The following is a 10,421-nucleotide window of genomic DNA, read 5'->3' as shown; positions in this document are numbered from 1 at the left end:
CCAAGATAAAATAGTAGAATTGAATCTCTTACACAATTACTCTTTTTCGGTAAGAGGATGTTAAACTTCTACATTTCATTCGTGCTCATAAATTCTTTAGAAAAACCAAGGATGACCACATACTTTTCTTTTTTCTTTCTCACAAAATTTCTTTTCTTTAATACTCAATAGAAGATATATAAAAGAAAACTCACAAATAAGAAAAAGGCTTGAACAACTCTTCTAAAACTTTTCATCAAAAATCTGATTTTTAAGATGAAATACATTGAGAAGATGTTAATTAGCATTCTTAATCCATTCAACAAAAAAATGGATTCTTTAAGAGAATGAATAATGGTCATATTAAAACCATTTAAGTGAGAGATATTTGGAAATCAGTTAATGTTTTTAAAACATATATCCCAACAAAATCTATAAAAGAAACAACAATCAGATGTGAACTGCTAACAACAAATTGTTGCTACCTGATCATCCAAAGCTTAAAAACCACAAGCTAACTTGCATGTTTGATGATGGACATTTAATCAGCTATTAAGTACATGTTATGGAATTTACTATCTCAATCTATCCACTCAACAAGCAATTCCAAAGTTTTATTTGGATCTATTTTGTTTTCTGACCTGTCTCATTTTTTATTTAATTGTATCGCATTGTTTGTTTTTCGATAAGGGAATCAAGTAGCGTCTTAGTACAGACTGTGTATTAGCCGTAAATACAAAAAATCATATATATAATTTTTGTTTTATCAATTAGCAAATGGTTGTTAAGAAAAACAACTAAGAAATTAAAATAATTAAGCTACTAATTATATTGCTTAAGCGCTAATAGTAGATAATAACATCAAGTAACAAATAGTTAAGAGGTTAAGTAAGTGAAGAGAGATTTTTTATTAATTTATAAGAAATGGGATGGAACAAAATGTTACAAGCACCATAAAGGATGTCTTTGAGAGTTTTGTACTATTCTACCCATCATGGTAGATTCTGAGTGTCCTGGTTGGTCAAGCCAAAACTTGAATATTTCAGGATCATCAAACTTATTGTTTATGACACTATAAGATTCAATAGCTTTGACTATTGTAAGATACAACAAGAAAAGGTAGCTGCAAGCTTCTTCACGGGACGCTTCTGACACATATCATGAAGTGATACATAAGTAATATTTATCTTCATCTATTGTTTTTAGATATATACATTTCAGAAAATATCTTTCAAACTTAACAAATATTCCAAAGATATCGGGAATACAAAAGGCAACATTAATTTTCAGTTCTTTGTCTCCTGGAAAGATAATATTGGCTCTTCCAGAACAATCTTCTAAATTTGTTGAACCTGAGATAATATTTACTTTCGCCTTGTATCCTTTTAAATCGGTAAAATACTTACTACTTCAAAATATTGTATTAGTCGTTCCGCTATCTACCAAACAAATATCTTTGTCGTCAAGACTGATTTTTGATAGATTACTTCTGAAATCCATATCCTCCGGCTTCCAAAATTTTTAGCAGCGTCTATTTTATCGGAACCAATAACAACCGAAAACTCAAAAAAAAATTACTAACTCGTGGCTGAATATATAAAATAATTGAGATATTATACTTAACTACTAAAATTAGATAACAACTTCAAGTAATTAACAATGAATAGGTTAAATAAGTGGAAGAAAGATTTCTTACCAAATTATAAGTAATTGAATATATCAATATACTAACTTATATATGCATGTATATCAACACATACTAACCTTTTTTCCTTCTCATAATCAACAAATTAACAGAAGGCTAGAGATCCGCCTCAACAGTTTGCAAGAGCCAGATTGGAAGTAGACCAGAAACGTGTTTCAGAATTGTTTTTGAAAATACGAGGGCACCCATACCACAATCTTTTACTTTAATCACAACCTATACAAGACCCATTGTGTATAAACCTCTTTGAGATACAATCACTCAAGGAATATTTCAACACAATGTCCACTTGAAATAGGGTTAGTCTGGACTGGCCTAACTCGTGAATAAATATCAAAGTCAAGTGGAGAAATACAATACACTTTGTGTGATAGTCTATGGATATGAAATCGAGACAATACTAAAACAAAGTGTTCACTTGATAAAATGTACAGAAATAACGGAAACCAATGGGATCAATATCAAGTGCCCTTTTAACGTACAAAGTGAAATTTACTTTAATTATCATAAACCAATTACAATGCGGAAATTAAAAGTAAATGGCACTACAAGATTTTTTTAACGAGGAAACCGCAAATGCAGAAAAACCCCGGAACCTTGTCCAGAATTGAATACTCTCATGATTAAGCCGCTATATAAAATCTAAACCAACTTCGTATAGTTGAGACCAAGCAACTAAACCTATAGTTCACCTAGTTCCATCTGTATCCCTGCGCCTCCAACTTGCAATAAGTCACGCACTTGGAACAATTCCTTTGGTTCGTATTCCAAACAGTAAAGGAACAACAAATCTGTTCGGTAACAACTCTTTTCAAACAAGTGATATGAGTTTGACAAAAGGCTCTTCCTTTTATCCCAATAAACTCCTTTGTCAGGTTCTTAGATCTATCCAATAACAATTACCAAAGTAATTGTCAAGATTTTGCAATCAATACTTCTTAGTCATAAAGACAATATATTGATTCCGATCTACTAAACTAATCAATCAAGGTTATCATAAAGATAAACCGATTATAGTTGGATCCCCAGCCGATCAAGTTTTGTGCACACCAAAGATTATGAACCCAAACTCAGAAATCTTCTTCGTCTTCAAATCTTCAATAAACACCTGCACTCAATCAACTTGAATCTCTTGTGATCAATCACACACATAACAGAGTCTGTTAACGATGGATTATCACAAGACGTCTTTAGATCTACAAACAGTTTAAAGATCCCCGTCGAAACTTCGATCTAGTTTGAGTGAATGTTATATCAAAAGAGAAGATTCTCAAGCATAAACAAACTAGGTGAAATCAAAGTTCAACCATCATTAGTCAATCAAATCAATCGAAAACTAATAATAAATTGCAATTATCTATTTTCCCACCAACGTTACTCGTAGAGCTTCCCAATCCCAAAGAAGTCTTTAAAACAAGCGGTCGTAAGAGATTTCGCCTAATTAGGGTACTTTCCTCTCTGAATATCCGACTCCACCAGTAACAACACAACTAGGTAGTTTTGCTGACTCTGGGATTAGTTTGCTCGAAATGAAAACTTCAATATTTATAGACCAAGGAAGTTTGGACACCAAGGAATTTCCAAAATTGAATATTCTCAAAGATATGCAATAAATCCAAAAACGGTTTTCATAATTCCTGGAAATGCTCTGTCCAATTAATGACCGAAATCTCAGTAGAAAATCTCCAACTAGTAAATGCACATTACTAATTTTTTATTTTCTAAAGATATGCATTTTAATTGCTGGAAATTAAAAGCATATAAAACTAAAAACCTTAATTAAAATATTCTCAATTTATTTCAGTCCGGGATGTTTTCCTTTCGCTATTAAGGAATATCTTTGAACAATAAAAGATAAGAGTTATTGCACATGTTCAAAGTATGTCGACATCTTTACTTTGTAAATCCTTTTTCATATTTACAATCTTGGAACCGATTCGCCACACTTCCAAACAAGTTTAGAATTGTGTCATCTGATTTCCAAGAACTATGTGATTGATCAAAAACATTCAATCACCATTAATTGGTTTCACGGTTCTACCAAAACAATTTTCGGTTCTACCTCCATGTGGGTACTAGGATCGGTCACACTAGTTACCAATTGTTGGTTGACTAGGTACTAGGATCGGTTACCACAAATATATGGTATAAACTTGTATTCGGTTGCACAAGTTATAGGATCGGTCACACCAATTACTAAAACTTGTTTAACTTACTACATGGATCGATTACACATCTTGTGATTAGTCCCAACCAAGTTCTAGGATCGGTTACTCAATGACTAGGAATGCTCATACCAACTACAAATGTCGATCATACCATCTCAGGTGATTACTTAAGATCAGTTTCACTAATAAAAGTCATACCAATACAAAAGTCAGGCCTTATGAATAGTTTTACCAAGATACATAAACAAGCTATGAGCGGTTATACTATACACATTTATTGGTAATCCAAAGATTTGCAATGAATAACAATACCAATAAGCCTAGCGATTTCCCTTTCGATTCATAAAACAAGTTTATGAATTGTACTTCCTTTAAACGAATGTAAAACATTGTTTCCTATGACGAAATTTTCACCCATACCATACATAATCACAATAGCATTCATACGATTATGTCGATGTCTTATATACGAAGTTCAAACGATAGACGTTATACTTCGTATTCCTTAATACTATGTCTAACCAGAGTATAATCATTCACATCTTTGCAGTTATGTTTTCAATATGCACGACTTGAAAGATACATTAGGAATGAAACAGTTCAAGTCAAATATTACTAACCTCAAGTGGAAGGATGATGTCGTCGTTGTAGCTCTTTACTTCTTCACATTCTTCAAGTCTACGTAATACTTGTAAGTCTCATATCCTAGTAACTTTCTAGCTAACCTATACGAAGTTGACTCTATTAAATTATCAAGTGACTCTTTAAATGAGTTTTGATTCACTAAAATATGACAACCAAACTTGAAATACCAACGCTTGGTGGGTTCAACTGAGCTATGCTCTAACAATCTCCCCCTTTGTAAATTTTAGTGACAAAACTCTTACATCATATGAATAAACAAATTACAAGAATTCATTACACATACGCTTGATTCCGAGTTTCAACAACACAATAACCTGTATACATTCCTTTTTAGATAGGTAGATTTTCAATCCCACAAAATTCCTCTCTTGACATTATAATAACAAAGCTAATACTCCCCCTAAAGGTAAGATAGGTAGATTTTCAATCCGCACGTCTATGTTATTCCTTTGTAGTCCATATAACTACAAGTATCAATATGATATGTTACTCCCCCTTAGTCTATGCTTTACTCTTTCGTTAGATATAACATTTAAGAACCATTATTCTTTCCTTAGTGATACCAAATCACTTGTTTACTCCATATATTTCTCCCCATTTTTGTCACAAAATGAAAAAGGTACGAGGAAATAAATGACAAACCGAAAGGATCTTACAAATCTCAAAATACTTGCAAAACCTATAAGAGTTAAGCACAAGGGTTCCACACACCATTTTTGATAACTAATATCAAAACCGAAACTACAAAGTAATTTTGTTTTGATATGTTACCAAAGAAACAATTGCCCGGACAAATTTTCCCTAATAGTTTAGAAAACCAAAAATCTCACTAAGCACTTTAGTTCCTTTGCTAAACCGATTGTACAAATACAATCGCTTGTTCGATAAGACCAAAATAAAGATCAGAATTAACTCTGTTTCTCACATCAGGTTCTAATTATTCAAATTATAATTTAGACCTTTCACTTTTTAACAAGACAAATACTAGGTTAGTTAACTAGAATTTCTTGTTAAGGCATTCGATTAGACTTGAGTAACCGAAACCTCCACTTTGATAAGTCTAACTAAGATCAGAATTTACTTAGTTTCTCTTATCCGGAATCGAATTGGACTAAACAATCATCCCGAAAAATCTTTTGTTAATCCATAAACAATTCATACAAACCAAATAAATCAACTTGCATAATTATTTACCTCAACCGGAAGCAATTGAAACAAACATAGACATTATAGTACAGCAATTGCACCGAAATTTTGTAAGCCTAAAAAATTGATACCAAACAATAAAGCAAGATAACAATAGTTTTTTTTAACCGGAAACAATTGAATCACACATGCATCCATACACAAATAGTGGAATAAACATCAATTGTACCGAAATTTTGTTAAGCAAAAGCAATGAATATATGCAATAAAATCAGGATTTTCTTAAACAGAAAAACGATTAACTAACAAATTCGTTACCTCAAGTTCCGCATTCTCTTCTCCTTTTCTTCATATCTTTGCGGGGAGAATATCATCATGTTGTCATCCTCTCGCAAGACAAAATAACAACAACAACGAACCTTTACCAGAGAAAGGTTGAAACCCCGAAACACATATGATTTTATGCTAAACCAAATGATTCAACATATTGTGACCTTTTCACATATTTGTTTCAATCGGAACCCCTTATGATCCTTTGATAAAGCCTACCAACATGGGATAGAACTTAATCCTGCTAAACCAAAAAGTCACCCAAACCATAAGGGTTCACACAATATGAGATCGAATATTAAGGTCATGAAAACGGAAATCAAACATCCCATAAACATACATAACAATAAAATAAAGCATTCAAGCACATACTATGTAATCGAAAACTATCACACGAAATATTACAAACTAATAATTTTATTCATAAATAAGATAGTTTTATTCATAGTAGACCTTATACAATTATTGAAAGGAATCAAAAACTGATGTCCATTTTTCAACAGATTTTTCAAAGATCATCTTCAATTTCCTCAAAATTTTCAGGATCTTCATCAATAGCATCTCGACTGATATCTCGGATTCTGCACACAGTACCTTGATTATGTTCACAAGCTAAAGCATTAACCTTTCGATTAATATTCCGAGCATACTCCCTATTACCGATTCCAAGTTTAATCAACTTTCTTTGGTTACGGATAACAGTTCTTAGTAGTGCTGCCTGTCTATGATGAGTTTCAATAGTACCGAGGAGGACTTGTCGTAGATTGATAATATCAATCTTAGCATCCAAACTATTTTGGACAAGGAGATGAGTCACATCTTCCTTTTCATTTTCTATATCTTCACAACCAGATTTCTTGAAGGTATCATCAAGATGAACAGTTTCCTTAGAATTCATTCCACTCAAGGCTTTCAGAAGTTTTGCTTGAGATCTGGTTTGAGAATACATCCTTTAACATAAGTTCTCAGACAAGTTGAGTACATATACTTGAAATATCTTTAACACATATCAAACATAGAAGTCATCCTTAAATAAATAATTCTGACAAGATTTGGAAGGATTTTCGCATCTTATGTGTTACTAATTCACAACTTTCTTTGAAAAGAAATTATCTTCTAGATCAGTATCAACATATACTTTAGATAGGAATCTTATCCTGTTTACACAAGTTGTTTGCAAGACAACTTTTCTATACATGGAGACAGATGCATCTTCAGGTAGATTGTGTAAACTCTCCATGTCGAATAAGAGATTACTGACAAAATACAGATTTCCAGATATGTGTGCTTCCTTACATCAGTATATTGGGAATTGTAAGGACGCACATTCCAATGCAATTAAGCATTGAGGTGAGGATCTTCCTCATTAAATTCCTTTTGAGGAATTTCTTCCTCCTTATTTTTGGGGAAATTATCATGATCCCTCGTATGGGTTTTGAATCCATCCTCTTCATTAGGAATATTGCGAGATGCTATATCCTTGATTACATCTTGTGCCCATGATGGTATGTTCCTTGAACTTGAAACCGTGTGGTCTAGATCTGCCATCCGACAGATTGCTGATGTCTTTTGTTCAAGACATTCTATAAGTCCTCTTAAGGTATCCATTCCTTGTTGTAAATGTTTTTCTAAACACTTGTCTAGATATACCTTTCGACATGTCTCTGTAAGAAGATCTTCAATAAGGATCTTATTCCTTATTTGTGAATGCTTCAACGATTGAGTAAGAACTTCACACTCTTTAGTCTGTTGAAGAACTTTGTTGCATAGAGTCAGTTTTTGTTCCACATAATCTACCCGATTATTTTGAAGACTGAGTGTTTCTCGCTTTCCTTCATAAATTCTTATATTCAATTGAACAATAAGTTATAGGACATCATCTAGACTGTCAATGGTTTTTCCCTTTTCTGAAAAGTTTTCAACATGTTTGAAAAATATTTCTAACACTTTACGAAATTCAGAACTTGGGCAGGCTAGTGAATCTAATCTCTTTTCACAATTGGAAACAGACGATTTTCACTAGATATAGGAGACAAATCAAAAACATGTTTTTTGAGTTTCAGATTCATTCTTTTCTGATCAGGAACCTGATTCACAATCAAGTTATTAGTCATAGACTTTTTCTTTGATTTTCGAAACGACTTTCGAGACCAATTTCCATTGAACTTCTCTGAGATCTTATTCTCATTATCTTGACATACGTTAACTGAGTTCTTCATAAGTTTAGCTTTGCTTTTCTTATTTTGACTCATATCTTATAGGTTGGGTCGCACCAAACACAGATTGTTAGATCTTTTCGTGTTTGCCTGCTCTGATACCAAAAGACGAGGGTACCCAAATATACCACAATTTTTTACTTTGATTACAATCTATACAAGACCCACTGTGTATAAACCTATTTGAGATACAATCACTCAAGGAATATTTCAACATAGTGTCCACTTGAAATAAGTTTAGTCCGGACTGGCCTAACTCTTGAATAAATATCAAAGTCAAGTGGAGAAATCCAATACACTTTGTGTGATAGTCTATGGATATAAAATCGAGACAATACTACAACAAAGTGTTCACTTGATAAAAGGTACGGAAATAACCGGAACCAATGGGATCAATATCAAGTGCCCTGTTAACGTACAAAGTGCAATTTACTTTAATTATAATAAAACAATTATAATGCGGAAATTAAAAGTAAATGGCACAACGAGATTTTGTTAACGATGAAACCGCAAATGCAGAAAAACCCCGGAACCTTGTCCATAATTGAATAGTTTCAAGATTAAGCCGCTATACAAAATCTAAACCAACTTTGTATAACTGAGACCAAGCAACTAAACCTATATTTCACCTAGTTCTCTCTGTATCCATGCGCCTCCAACTTGCAATAAGTCACGCACTTGGAACAATTCCTTTGGTTCGTATTCCAAACAGTAACGGAACAACAAATTTCTTCGGTAACAACTCTTTTCAAACAAGTGATATGAGTTTGACAAAAGGCTCTTCTGTTTATCCCAATAAACTCCTTTGTCAGTTTCTTAGATCTATCCAATAACAATTACCAAAGTAATTGTCAAGATTTTGCAACCAATACTTCTTAGTCACAAAGACAATATATTGATGTCGATCCACTGAACTAATCAATCAAGGTTATCATAAAGATAAACCGATTATAGTTGGATCCCCAGCCGATCAAGTTTTGTGCACACCAAAGATTATGAACCCAAATCAGAAATCTTCTTCGTCTTCAAATCTTCAATAAACACCTGCACTCAATCAACTTGAATCTCTTGTGATCAATCACACACATAACAGAGTCTGTTAACTATGGATTATCACAATACGTCTTTAGATCTACAAACAGTCTAAAGAACCCCGTCGAAACTTCGATCTATTTGAGTGAATCTTATATCAGAAGAGAAGATTCTCAAGCATAAACAAACTAGGTGCAATTAAAGTTCAACCACCGTTAGTCAATCAAATCAATCGAAAACTAATAATAAACTGCAATTATCTAGTTTCCCACCAACGTTACTCGTAGAGCTTCCCAATCCCAAAGAAGTCTTTAAAACGAACAGTCGTAAGAGATTTCTCCTAATTAGGGTACTTTCCTCTCCGAATAGACGGCTCCACCAGTAACAACACAACTAGGTATTTCTGCTGACTCTGAGGATTAGTTTGCTCGAAATGCAAACTTCAATATTTATAGACCAAGGAAGTTTGGACACCAAGGAATTTCCAAAACTGAATATTCTCAAAGTTATGCAATAAAGCCAAAAACGGTTTTCATAATTCCTGGAAATGCTCTGTCCAATTAATGACCGAAATCTCAGTAGAAAATCTCCAACTAGTAAATGCACATTGATAATTTCTTATTTTCTAAAGATATGAATTTTTATTACTGGATATTATAAGCTTATAAAACTAAAAACCTTAATTAAAAGATTCTCAATTTATTTCGATCCGGGATTCTTTTCTTTAGATATTAAGGAATATCTTTGAATAATAAAAGATAAGAGTTACTGCACATGTTCAAAGTATGTCGACATCTTTACTTTGTAAATCCTTTTTCATATTTAAAATCTTGGAACCGATTCGCCACACTTCCAAAAAAGCTTAGAATTGGTTCATCTGATTTCCAAGAATTATGTGATTGATCAAAAACATTCAATCACCATTAATGGGTTTCACGGTTCTCCCAAAACAAGTTTTGTTTCTACCTCCATGTGGGTACTAGGATCAGTCACACTAGTTACCAAAAGTTGGTTGACTAGGAATGGCCATACCAATTACAAATATCGATCATACCATCTCAGGTGATTACTTAAGATCAGTTTCACTAATAAAATTCATACCAATACAAAAGTCAAGCCTTATGAATAGTTTTACCAAGATACATAAACAAGTTATGAGCGGTTATACTAAACACACATATTGGTAATCCAAAGATTTGC

The sequence above is a fragment of the Papaver somniferum genome, chromosome 2, assembly GCF_003573695.1.
Source record: "Papaver somniferum cultivar HN1 chromosome 2, ASM357369v1, whole genome shotgun sequence".
Lineage (NCBI taxonomy): Eukaryota > Viridiplantae > Streptophyta > Magnoliopsida > Ranunculales > Papaveraceae > Papaver > Papaver somniferum.
Note: the sequence above shows the minus strand (reverse complement) of the source record.